Source organism: Pezoporus wallicus, unplaced genomic scaffold, assembly GCF_028554395.1.
Source record: "Pezoporus wallicus isolate ANWC-B61680 ecotype Strahan unplaced genomic scaffold, APGP_CSIRO_Pwel_v1 contig_10084, whole genome shotgun sequence".
NCBI classification, from domain to species: domain Eukaryota; kingdom Metazoa; phylum Chordata; class Aves; order Psittaciformes; family Psittacidae; genus Pezoporus; species Pezoporus wallicus.
Window position 1 is genome coordinate 549,231 of NW_026642497.1, and position 14,253 is coordinate 563,483.

The window sequence follows — 14,253 nt, forward strand, 5'->3', positions numbered from 1 at the left end:
GCTGTTTCTTGATTATTTTTACCTTTTTGCATGGGATTTCATGACTTTCACTGGGTACTTTAATTGTTGGTTTTTTTTATTGTTTCCCCCACCTTTTCTTTTTCTTTTAGATGGAATTGGCATCCTGCTGGGAACTTAGTTGGAAATAGTTGGGGCTTCCTTCTGAATATTCCAGATTATAAGAAACACAAGTTCCAGAAAAGCAGAAGAATTTGGAAATAAGGAAGGGAAACAAACAAACAAGCGAGAAAGTGTGTTTTGAAAACCCTCAGGGCAAAAATATTTGTGAAAGAGGAGAAAATTTGGAAACTTGTGAAGCTACTTTCGTATAAAACCGAAATACAAACACATTGAGCTTGCCTGGGCAATGGAATCTAGTAGCAATAAGTTCCCCTGAAAGCAAAAGGCATGCAGGCTTTTGATGTTTCCACCTGTAAGATTATTTTTGTCTTTTTTACAGATTAGGACCTTGTAATAGAGAAGATTTTGAAGGGTCCAGTGGCTTCACCATTCGCAACCTGTGATACAACAAATGGACCCTTGTGAGTCCTCCCAGATGTGCATGTTCCAGTTGAAAAGGAGTGTTTCTGGTAAGATATTCAGATTTGCTTAGCTAAATCTGTGTTTCGTTTGACTCGTATTTAGACTATGTGGGTGTGGAATGTTTTTCACTTGTTCTGCACAAAGCAAGCAGAAACCTTGCCATAATTTCTGGTTTGTGTTGGAAAAGGAAGTCTTGCAGGTAATATCATTTCTGGGCTGGTCAAAAAAAGCTATGGAAAGGAACAAATTAGCTTTCTGGATCATGACTAGTTGTAGCTATTCTATAATGAGATATTGTGGTTTTCAGTAGCCCTTGCCTGGTTTAAAGTATCAGGAAAACTTTGTCAAGAGACCCGTTAATGAACAAGAGCTCAGCAGAAGCAGTAGACATGGAGCAAGATGAAATGTTTCCCCAGAGTTTGCAATATCTGGGGAGTGAGAGGGTGAATTAAACCCCAGCTCCTGGAGACCTGTGAATATGAAAGCACCTTTGCTTATAAATTGATTTCTCCCTTGTGGGTTATGGAAATTTGATGTAAATACTGAAGTCAGAAAGTCCTTTATCTACATGACAAAATCTCATTAATTATTTTAGGGACTTGAGGGTAACTTTCTTGATGCTAGTGGCTGACAGTACTGTGAAACTTGAGTGAAACAGGGAATGAATGGCATTACCATGTTCAAAACCACTGAGGTTCAGGAAAGTTAAATAGCCCGCACAAAATGCTGCAAAATAAATTAGATTTTTTTTAAATTCCTCCATTTTTCATGTGCTTAACAAATAATTCTTTCAAGTCAATCTACAAGGCTACATTCTGTAGTTCTTATTGATTTCAATTGGAACTTTGCCTAAACAAAATGTGCCCGCTTCTTTTTTCAACTCTTTAAATCCATCATGCCTTGCTATTGCTCCTAGACTTTGTCACGTTGCTCCCTGCTATGATCAGCCCTTTTTGCATGAGGAAAACCTGCTTGCGTGCCATGAGAGCTCCTACCCCAAGGAGCTGACAAACTGCTGTGTTTTTGCACTTGAAAGCTATGCTTCCAATAATCCTCAATTGTTTAAAGTACCAGAATATGAGCAACCACTCCTCGTACAAGGCAAGCACAAGGAGAGAGGGTTATGGAAGCAGAAGGGTGCATCAAGAAGGCTGTTTGGGCAAAAGATGCTCTGTGGTCAATGTTCACGTGCATCACTCGTATAATAGAATCATAGAATCAACTAGATTGGAAAAGACCTTTAAGATTACCAAGTCCAACCGTTACCCCAGGACTGCCAAGACCATCACTAAACCATGTCACTAAAGGCCTCATCTACATGGTTTTTGAACACTTCCAGGGATGGGGATTCCACCACTTTCCTGGGATGCCTGTTCTAATACCTATGCTCTCTGTGAAGGAATTTTCCCTAACATCCAATCTAAACCTCTCCCGTCACAGCTTGAGTCCATTTACCTTATATTCCTTTTTCTATTCTGCTCCTGGGTCAGTGTGTTTTACATAACTCAAAGGTTTATACAAATGAAAACGCGATGAATAGCTTATGCCAGTTAAAGGTAGTGCTATTAGCATCCTTTCATAGCTGAGGAACTCAGAGCACCTCCAAAACCACGTCAAGCAGTTGCAGTAACTCCACCAAGGTGATCCAGGGTATGAGAATGACCTTAATGCTCCTTCACCAGCAAATTGCTCAAGAACATGCCCAAGAGCAGTGACCCTGCTCCTTCCCTCCAACTTGCAGCTATCTATTTGTACCAGCTTCTCCTGAATACCCACTGCTGAATGTAACTGGATGGCCCTGGGGGGGCAGCTCTCTGAGGACTTTTCCAGGAGAGCAACACAACTTTTGGAAGCCAGCTGAAACAAAGCTGGACTAGATGTGGCTTCTTAATTCTCATAGATCTTAATACTCATAGGTTTCTTAACATTTATAATCCCAGTGCTGCAGCAATGCCTCCACCTTGTTTAAGGCCAGCTTCATGTCCTACCCTGTGACTCCAGCAGATAACGCAATACCAAGTATTTATTCTATAACATCTAATATTCTATATTCTTTGTCTGGCCCTTTTAATCAACTTCCTTTTTTTAACTAAGGTTGGCCTTTCTTTTTAACTATAGTTAAGATGTCATAAACCAAGGGATGATACAGCTGTCTGCTGTTAGCTCCTGGTTGGTTTGCCACTGCCAGTATAGTACAAAGTGCTCTTCATTGCATCACTCAAAGTCACCACTCATCCAAGTAGAAACCCAAATACTGAATTTCTTTCCCCATGCTGCTGGCCTGTACCATAGATATCTAAGCTAAGGTGGCAGCAAACAGCTTGCTGGCACTGGGTGACAGTCAGGGTGACAGCTGGGAGCCTGCAAGGGGGACAGGCATCTCTAAACACATGCTTAAACACGGTGCTATTTGTCCAATAATCAGTAACATCGAGAGGGCAACATTAAACAAAATAATAAATTGTGTGCTGGGCTTCAAATTGGATCCCCTTTTTTATTTGATTTTGCTGGGATTTATTCCATTTGACAAACCATGCTGTTTAGAATACAATAGTGGCATAATCACAGCCCGGGGCCCTCATTCTTCAAGATAATGGGATACTTATTCATCTAAGGCAGGTACAAGTCTGTCCTTGGCTTTCATTTTACAAGATTACTTGTATTTATGTCTCGTTTGCAATAGGTGATATCTGTCAGAAAGCAATTTTCACCCAATTTGGGGTTCTTAATATTTTGTCTTTACACTCCTTTGTGGTTTATTTTTCCTTCCACCCCACCGCTCAACACGCATTTGGCAAGCAACCTGCGGACAGGCTGGGTTTTTCCCCCTCCCTTTTAAGCAAATAAATAAATAAATAGCATCCCCAGCCCTGTTTACATAGCTCCCGATTTATTAGTTGAGCGTGACAGCACAGGAATTTTTCAATGTACGAGACGTCCCGGCTGGTGTGTGTTTTCCACTTCATCCTCAAGAAAAAAACAGACAGCTGTGCTTGCTTTTGTTTGCCCTGACAGTCTGAAAGTTCAGCAGACAGGAGCCCCTCATCTCCCCGCACATGTGCCAAGCTGCCATGTTTTAAAGGGCAGCTGAAGGGCCGAGCTCAGGTCCTCATTCAGGCTTTGAGGGGTTAACTTCAATGCTTTTTTTTCAAGTAATGGTGAATGAAAAATGAGGTTTGGGTTTTTTGGGGCAGGAACGCAGTGTTTTTTTCCAATTGGGAAATTAAAATTAGAAAAAAATACTGGTGCATTAGGAATGTTCTGTTTAATGCTAAGAACCTTTTCTTCACTTAAAACTGATCTGAAAAGTAGAAAAATATGTGATAATCTGGACCTAAAAACCATTTGACAAAATTCTAGCTGGGATGTCAGCCCTTCTAGATTCCCTATGTGAAAAGTTCTTGTTTCCCTGTTTTCCAATTTCCCCTTGCTTACCCCCACAGCCCTCTCTGCTGCTTCTGGGTACCCTAGGTTAATAGAATCATAGAATGGGTTGCGTTGGAAGGAACCTTGAAGATCACCTAGTTCCAACCCCCTGCGACAGGCAGGAGCACCTTACGTCCTTAAATTCTACCTCCAAAAACGCAACAGCTCCATCTCAGTTTGATGCTTTGCTTTTCTTTCCCCTCTTCCCCCTGATCCTTGCTGAAAGTAGCAGGAACATGGACAGATGTGAAGCCTGCTCGCAGCCCTGCTGAGACCCGAAGGAGAGGTGACGCATTCCTGCAAGTAATACAGCCCTGCAAACGTCCTGGGAGGTGGAAGGACTTGAAAACGCAGGTGGAAGCAAAGCAAACAAACAAGGTTGGGGAAATGGGGCTTAAATCTAAAGCACATCTCTCATCCCTCTTTGTTTAAGCTGGTTAGAAGAGCTATGTGCAGAGGGGAATTACTTTGAGGCAACTCAGACACCTTTCTTTTCTCTCTGGGTGTCTCTGAAGGAAAAACTAATTTGCTGCTTCTGCTCCATCAGGTCTCCCCTCTATTGTTCCCCACTGATGTAATTTTTTTTGTCTTACTTCAGAAACATTCCTGCCTGAGTAATCATCTCCAGCACAGAGAGCAAGGAGAGGAAATTAAGATGTTATTGAGGGTTTGAGAGATATCTCATGTTTCAGAGTGGATCAGAAGGCCCTTTTGGTTTTCCTTGTTTAAGGTGCCTGTAACAGGGAGGTGAGGCAAACATGTTGGACAGCTTAGCTGGGGGAGAGGGCCGAGGTGGAATGGGGCTGGTCTTAGGGACCTGTGGTGCTTCTCTGTTCTCTTGGCACAGCAACAAATACGATCTTAATTCCACATGCAGGTCCATCTACAGCAGATAATTTCTCAGTGGAAGAGTTTCATCTTTGGTGGTCTCCACAGGGCAACCAAAAGGTTTTACTAGATGATTCCCAGTTTTACTTTGGGAAGGGAGGATGCTGGACTGCAGGAGGTGTCAGACAAAGTGAAGCAAAACTGAAGCTGACACCTAACTTTTGGGTGTTTTTATTGCCTTCCACAAGCACAAGCTGAAGGGAGCTAAAGCCGCTTCCACCAGGTGTGTGCCTTTTCTTGTCATACTAATGTGCATGTTTTAAGAACAATGAGACTCTGCACTTGAAAATCCATCAGCAAAGGTATTTCCAGGTAACACAGTGGATTTCAGTTTTTCCCACCTGTTTACCAGGGCAGCTGCATGGAGATTTTAAGCTGGCTCCAGAATGGCTTTGCTTTCCTCGGCTCTTTTTCATGGCATCCTTGGAGAAATGGTCTCTTGTCCCCACCAGCCACCCTGGCCATGGCCACCAAACTGTTGAGATGGACCACTTGGCTTAATTCACAGAGCCTTTGGGTGCTCATGACTTATTAATTGACTCCATAAGAAAGAAATAATGGGTAAATTAGCATAAATATTGCACTTGGGATTAAACTGTGCTTGCAGCTGCCTTTGCAATCAGGGGTGGTGTAAAGTTTACTGTGTAAAATGGAGAGCTCCAAAGTCAGTCTGAGAATAGCAGGTTCCTCACCCGAGCTCCCTGATCTGTGGCCATCCCATGGGCATCTTTTGATATGGAAGACCTCCAGTCAGACCCCATCTCCATGTGCTATACCACGTAACTTTTAGCCGCCCAATGTCCTATGGAAACAAGTTCCCCCAGCTAATGATGCACTCTGTAAATGGGACCTCCTTAATTTGCTTTGCAGGTGATGGAGTGACTTTGGGTTTGTTCTTTCAGCACCCCAGTTCTCTCTAGTGCGTGAAGAACAAACCCATGGTTTTGGGGACTTTGCAAACTGGGCATGAGCAGTGCTGGGAGCTGGACATTCACAGTGTGAGGTGGAGTGGAAAACAGCATGGCGCAGACAGTGTCACCAACACGGAGCACTTTATGTCTCAGTCATGGGCCAGAGCGGAGCAGTCACTGTGTGATGTGTTTTTCCACTGTGATGCCTATAAAAAACATAAAGAGGTAGTTTGAAGGAGATGAAAAGTCCTACCAACATCACCGTTTATTGGGCCTTTCATTGTGTTTATTGAAATAACCCCTCATCCCTGTTTGTCAGTTGGCCCATGTGTTTTCTTGTGGATACGGTGCAGTCCAACACTGACATTTTGCTTTACTAATGCAGAGAGAATATGTTTGAAAGAAAGCCAAGCTGAAGGAAATCTGTACCTTGCTGGTAGACTGGATGTGCTTTTTGCCTCTGTGTGAAAGTGAATTTACTTTGCTCTAGGTCCCTGCAGTCCCTGCTCAATGCTTGTCATGAAAGCGATTCGCAAAGCCCTCTGTCCTGGTGGCTTCCAGGAAAAGCAAAGTTGAGAAATGGACTTGGCTTGTCCCAGCACTGCTCTGCTCCCAGCAGGAAAACAATTTTGGGTGCAGGCTTGTGAAAGAGAAGCAGTATTTAGGGCTGCAAGTGTGCAATACAGGCACCCTGCTTCCAGACCTGCAATGCAGGTGCGAGTCTGGAACTAATCACAGGTCTTGGCTGGCCCACCTGGATGAGTCCTTGGTGAATCAGGGCTTGGAGAAAACCTTTCACTCACATTCATGGATTTCTATGACAGTCAAGCAGCTAAACACCTTCCAGGCTCTGAGTCTAAACTGGTAAGCATGGTGTAGATGAGATGCAGTCCAGCCACTTCTGCACTTGGACACTATCCAGCCACTATAGCAAGGAAAATATTTTCCTCCATTAGCTGGAAAGGCAAAGGATCAAAGGATGCAGTCTGACAGCCGGGAGGCTGAGCTTCTTCCTAATGGGAAGTCACGCTCACCTGGGGATGCTGGACTGACCATCCCTAGTGCTGGAAGAGACCAGAGGAATGAAGCTGCAGATTTTCCCAGGGTGGAGCAAAAAGCCAGCCTTCATCCAGAAAGCAGCTACAAATCCTGAAGACACCAAGCAAAATGTAAGCAAAAGCCTCTAGTGATATGGGGACAAAAGTTGCAGGTATTTAAGTCACTCAGGCATCGTTAACATTTGCTTTGTCAAAGGCAAGATGGGTTTCTCTGACGTGTGCCTTGCAGCAGTCCCTTCTGGGCTTGCAGCGCCTGAAAACAGAGCCAGCCCCAGTGTGTAATAGGATCTTCACTGCTGTTCCAGGGCTTGAATAACATTATGGTGACTTTGCATAGATTTTTGCCCTTAATACAAATAGGGAAATGATTTTCTAATCAGGTAAGATAAGGCTGAAACATGATAGATAGAGTTGGGTTGGTTAATGAAATACAAAGAAGTAGCCTGTAGCTCCATAAACTATCCTTAAAAATAATGCAACGTTAAAAAAAATGGGTTTCTTTGGCTAAGGGTGATGCGAGAAAGCCTTGATGCAAATCTTAGTAATGACTGCATTTCGATGAGCGTTTGAAGAATATATATGTATTTATTTGCATTGATATGTTTATATGGCTTTACATATCAACTTAGTCAGGAAAATTGAATAAAATGTCTCAGGTCTGGGAAATGAGAAGAGATTATGAAAAGCAGATTTAATATAGCACCGTTTTTTGATGTTTGTGGCACATTTCATCATATTGCCAGAGACACCCAATTACACAGCTTGCAGAGTAATCAGCAAATGGGGGATCCAAAGGAGAATATTAACTGTGGTCTTTTTTTTCCCCTTCCTCCTCCTCCTTCTTTAGCAAATATTATGTTATGCTTTATGGAAATGGATCAAAATGCCACATGTGCAGTTAATACTGAGCTCTGGAGCTCTTTCAAATCTCATTTTTCCCCCCACATTGTATTTTTCTGGAACAAACCTCCTGATAAGTTTAGGACATGGTCTTTAGGCCAAAGCATCACCTTAAACTTCCTGCAAGTTTGGGTTCCAGTTTTAGCAGGTGGTTGACTTCACCTCATCGACCTTGTGAGAGGGGAAAAATTGGGTCTTATTGTTAATTGCAGACAACCATGTGTAAGGACATGATCATAGCTTTTCCATTCATTTCCCTCTTGGTGGAGGCAGGAATTGACGGAGCTATTTGGTTGCCTTAAAAGTCACAAACACTCCTTGTCCTCAGGAATTTTAACGTTTAAAGCAAGCCTGTAACAGCAACGAAAATATTCCCCTTATTGTGGGGACAAAATAGCAATGCTGTAGTCTAGGACAGCTGTGGCTGGCTGGTATTTGGTGTGCATGTGATCAAACAGACCTCAAAAGCACTGATGGAATCGGGTCAAAATCGTTGTCATTGAAAGTATTTCAGGCATGGGTGTTCCCAGACTCTGCCCATATTCCCACTGTTCCCGGCTCTCTGCCTGGTTTAAGAGAAAGTCTCTTTTCTTGAGAACGTCAGAAAAGTTATTGATCATCCCTGCAAATGTGCTGGCTTTTCCTTCCCAATGACTTTTTCCATATTATGTTGTGGTTTTTTCCTCTACAATGTTTCTCCAGTTGGGAAAAGAAGCTAGGAAGTCATATTGGAGAGGGATGACATTCTGAAACTGAATAATGGGATTCTTTTTCAAGAGCTTTATTATCTGATAACTTCAGGAACATCTCAAAATTACCCAGATTTTTTTTTCCATCAGCTTCATCAGGCATCACATGAGGCCTGTAGCCAAGATGGACAAGAGGAAATGGGCATAAACTAAACCACAAGAAGTTCCATCTGAGCATGAGGAAGAGCTTCTTTACTCTGAGGGTGACTGATCATTGTAATACATTGTCCAGAGAGGTTGTGGAGTCTCCTTCCCTGGACATATTCAAGAGCCATCTGCAAACAACCCGAGCAATGGGCTCTAGGTGACCTTGCTCGAGTAGAGAGGTTGGAAGAGATGATTGCTTCCAACCCCAACCATTCTGTGATTCTGTGAAAGCCCTTGATATCGCTAGTAACTTCTTGCCCAAATATAAGTTTCACCATTTAGGTGATGTTCAAATTAACCCTGAGGGAGCAGCACAGTAGAGAAACAAGCTTTGTAAAAGCTTCTCTGTTATCGTCTTGAGCACAGCCCACCATGGCTAGACCTAGAATATAGGACAGGTCTTCCATCAAAAGAACAGAAGTATCTCAAAAACTGCATGAAAGCCTCAGTGATTTGATAATAGCCAGATTTATCCTGCACCGCTGCTCTTAAAGACAAGCTCTCTGGTCAGGCATTTGCCATCATCAATGGATCAGGAAATAATTTGTCTCCTGGCTTGTGCTGGAAGATGACAAGAGAATGGAACCCTTGTGCCTTGCAGCTAAAGGGGGCTTTTCACCTGCCACCCCAACTGGAGACAGTGACCCCAACAGCATAAAGCTGATATTCTGCGCCTTTTTGTGCAGACCTTTCCATGTCGTCCCAGCCTCCTCTGGCCCACAGGCAACGGCGATCACCACCATCAGCAGGGATGTGGTGGTGCCATGGGGCCAGGCAGGGAGCATGGATTTTAGTGTGGGCACCATTACCTGACCTACACTCTGTGTTCAGGTATTCTGCACTAGAAAACACCTCAGATCCCAGCAGTGACATGAGTCAGGTACAAAACAGATGAGCCTGCTTGCATTTACACCCCTGCCCATCGGCTCAGGTAAATGTTAATGAAGGATTTGCAAAATAAATTTTCCTTGATTTTTTTTTTTTCCTCTTTTATTAGCGGAGTATGAAAACAGGCAATAATTTTACAGAAAGCAGGACTGGCACAATTGGTACATAGCATCATGCTGCAGCTTTTTGGAAATGAATATAAACTCTTTTCGTCTTCTTCTTTTACCTACCAGAATAAATAAATATGATACACATTTGAGTTCCTCGATAGTGAATTCTAAAGCACAAGGTCTTACACTACAGCTCAATTTTACAGCGATCTGTACAGTATATTACTTTGATTTCCTTTTTGTTCTTTAAAAGCCTTTGTTCCTTTGCAAGATAGGTTTGACGCACAAACACGGTTACACTTTGGAGCTAACTGTATGCCTTGGGTCAGAAGCTGGGGAAAAAAAATAAATGGATTGCCTCCTAGCAGGGGAAAATAAACCAAAAAGTTATTTTCCATTGCACAGACACATCTAAAGTTCTGCTGTGTGAGATGGCCCTGCTCAATTGCTAGAGCAGGTAGAAAAGGCTTTGGCCATTTGTAGAGCACTAGATGTGCTATTTAACTTGCTGTGGGTTTAATGTGTGTCTTAGACAGCTTTTGCAGAAGGCTTTTAGCTTGAGCCCAGACTATTCAAAAAAGTAATATGTTTTTGTTGGTATGTGACAAACCTTATATTCTTTACAAATTCAGATGGTGGCTTAATTTTGTCCTTAGTTGTGGCATTGCTCCACTGAAATCAGTGCAATTACTCCGCTATCCAACAGTGATGAGAGTTTTTACATAGTGTCTGGGTCTCATTTTACAAGTCACAGCAGGTTCCTATGAAAGCAGTAAGACTGACTGACCTGGAACATGTCCTGAACTTTGTATGAGGTCCTGAGGCCGTGCTCAGCATTGGCATTAATGAGACCCTTCATTAATGAGAAGCACCCATATAGAGAATAGGTGACATTAGCATCTCAGCTCTTGCATTCCTTCCCTAGGCAGCCTGAGAAAGCAGGAGACAATGCAGATGCTGCTATCTGTGCAGCTGGGAACAAAACAGTGCATCTGCAAAGTCTGTGGAAAACAGAGGACGTTAATAATTACTGGGCTGTTTTGCAACAGGGTAGGAAAGTCTCACACACGCATCAGAGCAGGGGATTCTTTTGTTTGTTTGATCTTGCTTTGCTGGAAATCTGTTTGTTTCAGGTTTGTTTTAGCTTTTTGCACCAACCTTTTCTTATCCCTTTGCCATGGATTTGGATGGAGAGCAGTCTTACTCAGAGAAATAGCTTTTTTTCACTCAACAGAAAACAACAGTAGATGCATTACGTTGTACTAGAACAGATCATAAAAAATCAGCAAGGGGCACATGGAAGGGGAAGGAGGGAGGAAAAGAAAAATCAACACAGCTTGTAAAAACCAGCAGGAAAGTTCTGTAATAGACTTCTTTTTTTTTCAGCTTAATTGAGTTATGTTTCATAGCTACTGTAATTAAAGTAATGGAATATGGTGGATTTGAATTTACATTTCCTTTCTACTGAAGTTTATTTAATCCTTTACGTATGAACTCTTCAGAAGTGTCCTGAAAGTGCTCAAAATTGTCCTGTCAATGGAAGTACCACATGGAGCACACAGGGGCAGAAATAGTTCCAGTTCCCTCCTCTGTGTCCACCCACTTTGGTGTTTCTTCAGCATCTCTTTGGCTGGCTGCGGTGGCAACAGAAACCTAGAGCTGGTTAATATTCTTTACCTGGTGAAATGCATAAATGAGAAATGAGATGTGGGGGGATCTGTTTATTGATGGCTATTTTTGTGTTTGTGAGCTTTTTTATGTTTTCTGCACATCAAATGATGATTTTTGGTGGAGGAAATACAGGCAAACCTTCTCACTCTCATTATTCCTGTATTCACCATCAAAGATGTTTCCACTTGTCAGTCAAAAAGTAAAAAAGAAATAAAAAGAGAACAAAGAGGTTCCCTTTCTGTCTCCCAGCATCATTACTGGATCTTTTCTCACTTGTAGTATTTAAGTACTTGTCCTGCACTGTTTAGATACCTCCTTTATTTTATGAATATCTATCCGAATTCTCTTGCAGAGTAGAAGAAATGTAACTGCAATCTCTTACCCTGAATACTGTGACCTGTTTCCTCCTGGGACCTGATCCTGCAAGGACCATAGCTAAAACCTTTGAGAATTCAGTGAGTAGGGTTTGGAGCCATAGAGGATTCACCAAGGAGAGGCAGTGTAAGAAAAGCCATAGGAAGTGGAAATGACCCACAGAAGAAATCTCTGTATACATAACCTGTTTCAAAATAGGAATTCATTAGACTGCTTCCACTCTCTTTATGTTTTTAAAAGACTGGGCATATCCTTCTCCCACCTTCCATGCCATGTTGTGTATTTATTTGGCATTCATTTCATGCTTTGAGAAAATCAATTTGATCATCTGCATTATGATACGTTGATTCTCTTTTTGTGGTTATCTGCCTGTGGCTGAAACTGTACTGGACGTGCCCTGCCCCATCACCAGGTTAGCACAGCATCCATAGAAGATAGATAGCTCTTTTCCCCCCCATAATAGTTTGTCTACCTAAAGAGGTAGGATCTCAGGTTTACACTGCAGGCATTTTATGCCCAAGATAGAAGAAACTGTGTTATATCCAACTGCAATGTTTGTTAAAATGCATCAGATCTCTCCCTGGACAGTGAGGGGAGATAAAACTCATTCCATTTTGTTTCTAAGATTCTATCAGTGATCTCATTTTCCTAAATAGCTGGGGCTGCTGGAAAGAAAAGGAACAAGTAGACCTTACATTATAAATCAGGGGAGATTTGCAGGAATTCTTCTCACCTGAAAAAATGCATAAGTAAGTTTGTAAAGTCCAAAGAGGAATGATGCAGTATTGCTTCCTGTGGTCTCTTCACTACATACACTTGCTTCAATTGGATGGGGAGCTTTTCTGGTTATTGGTTTGGGTTTTTTTTTGTCAGAAAAAGACCAAACACCCAGAGACGTTAAAACAGATGTAGGAAAGTGTCAGTTTTGATGGATAATTAATTATTAAACTGTTGCAAGCTGGGATCCTAAATTCTTGCTTTCTTGCATTTCCAAATCAATTTTGGCTTTACGTGTCAGCTTACTCCCATAGTGGATGTTTAGTTTTGACCATAAGAAGACAAAACCCAAACTTGGCATAAAATACTTCAGGGCCTCACATATATTTCAGGCAATTTTTGTTTTCTTCTGTTTATTTTTAAAATTTAGGTATTTTCAGCCTGATTCAGAACGGGAGAAATGATCTTCACACAAGAAATATTCACATGGTCCAGGACCAGCTGCTGCACCACACAGAGGCAGATGAAGGTGACACTGAGCACATATCACTAGGGATTAATGGAGATCTAGAAGTCTCCTCACCCAGTTTGCTCTCTGAGCTGCACTGGCTTCATCCTGATGTCCATGGCCTTAATGGCATGCCAGACACTCAGCCTGGGAAGTTCCAGTAGTTGCTCCAAGCCTGCTCGTCAGGATGTCTGATACCACAGGGGATGAAGGGGGCCAGGTACCAGGGTTCCTCAAGAGGTTTGAAGATGGTGAATACGTTTTTGCACTAAGGCATGGGGATGAGTTTCCCTCCATGGTTTGGTAGGGAAGGTCTTGTCTTGGGGTTCAGAGCAAATCTAGTGCTGGATTAAGTGAGCTTATCTCCTGTGCTCCCTGTCCCCACCTTGCAGAAGCAGAGTATAAATCCACGTTTTGACCTTCCTCTGGTAGATGCTGTGATATCCATAGTGACCTGTGGTAAGGCTACGTCTGCCCTGATCTAAGCTGATTTTGCCCTTTCCAGACCCATAGTACCCAGCAGAGAAGACATGCCTGTATTACCTGGGGTGGTACAAGAGCAACTATGACCCTCTGTTCTCTGCCTGAACCACCCACTGACATGAGTCACAGTTTCATGGGTATCTTTACTTAAAGAAGATCTGAAATCCAGATCCGGTCTCACTGCGAATGACCACCCTTGTTCATCTTCATCAGCTCAGTCTAGAGTGGCACTAGGGAACAACATCAGAAGGAGCATTAATCAAATCAGCAGTTCTCTGCCTTGGCAAAGCAATTCCATGGCCTACAAATGCTCTGAGGCTAGCAGAAGGCAGAAAAAAAATAAAGATGTATATAGCTTTTTGAGGCAGGATAAGGAGAAAAATTAAAGCTTTGTTCTAGTGTCCCTGGTTTGGATGACAGGCTAAAAAATGAAAGCTGAGACTTTCAAAGGATCTTTTTGGAGACAGTAAATGTACTTTGGTGGTTTTAATTTAAACAGACTCCTTTGAAAGTGGTAGCCAAAAATCTACTTCCTATGAATACATTTGGTTTTGGCAAAGTGAAGAATTCTGCCATTCACGAGGCCTGATTTGACAAAGTCAAAAAAACTAAAAGAGAAAAAAAAAAAAGCCCCAAACCTTAAGTGTCTGGCAGAACAGAAATATTTAAGGAAGTTGCTCCATTTTGGCAGTTGGTGCAGTCAATGAGCTGCCCCCTCCAGAAGTCTGCTCTTGCAACAGCTTCGTGAGGGATAAAACGCCATTTCCCATCAACCTTGGCTATTCTTGCATCTCTATTTGCAGGAGTTGGATGCTTTTTCAAGAGGCATTAGCTGAGTTGAAACACTCTTTCCTCCCATGTTTAAAGAGGCAATTTGAC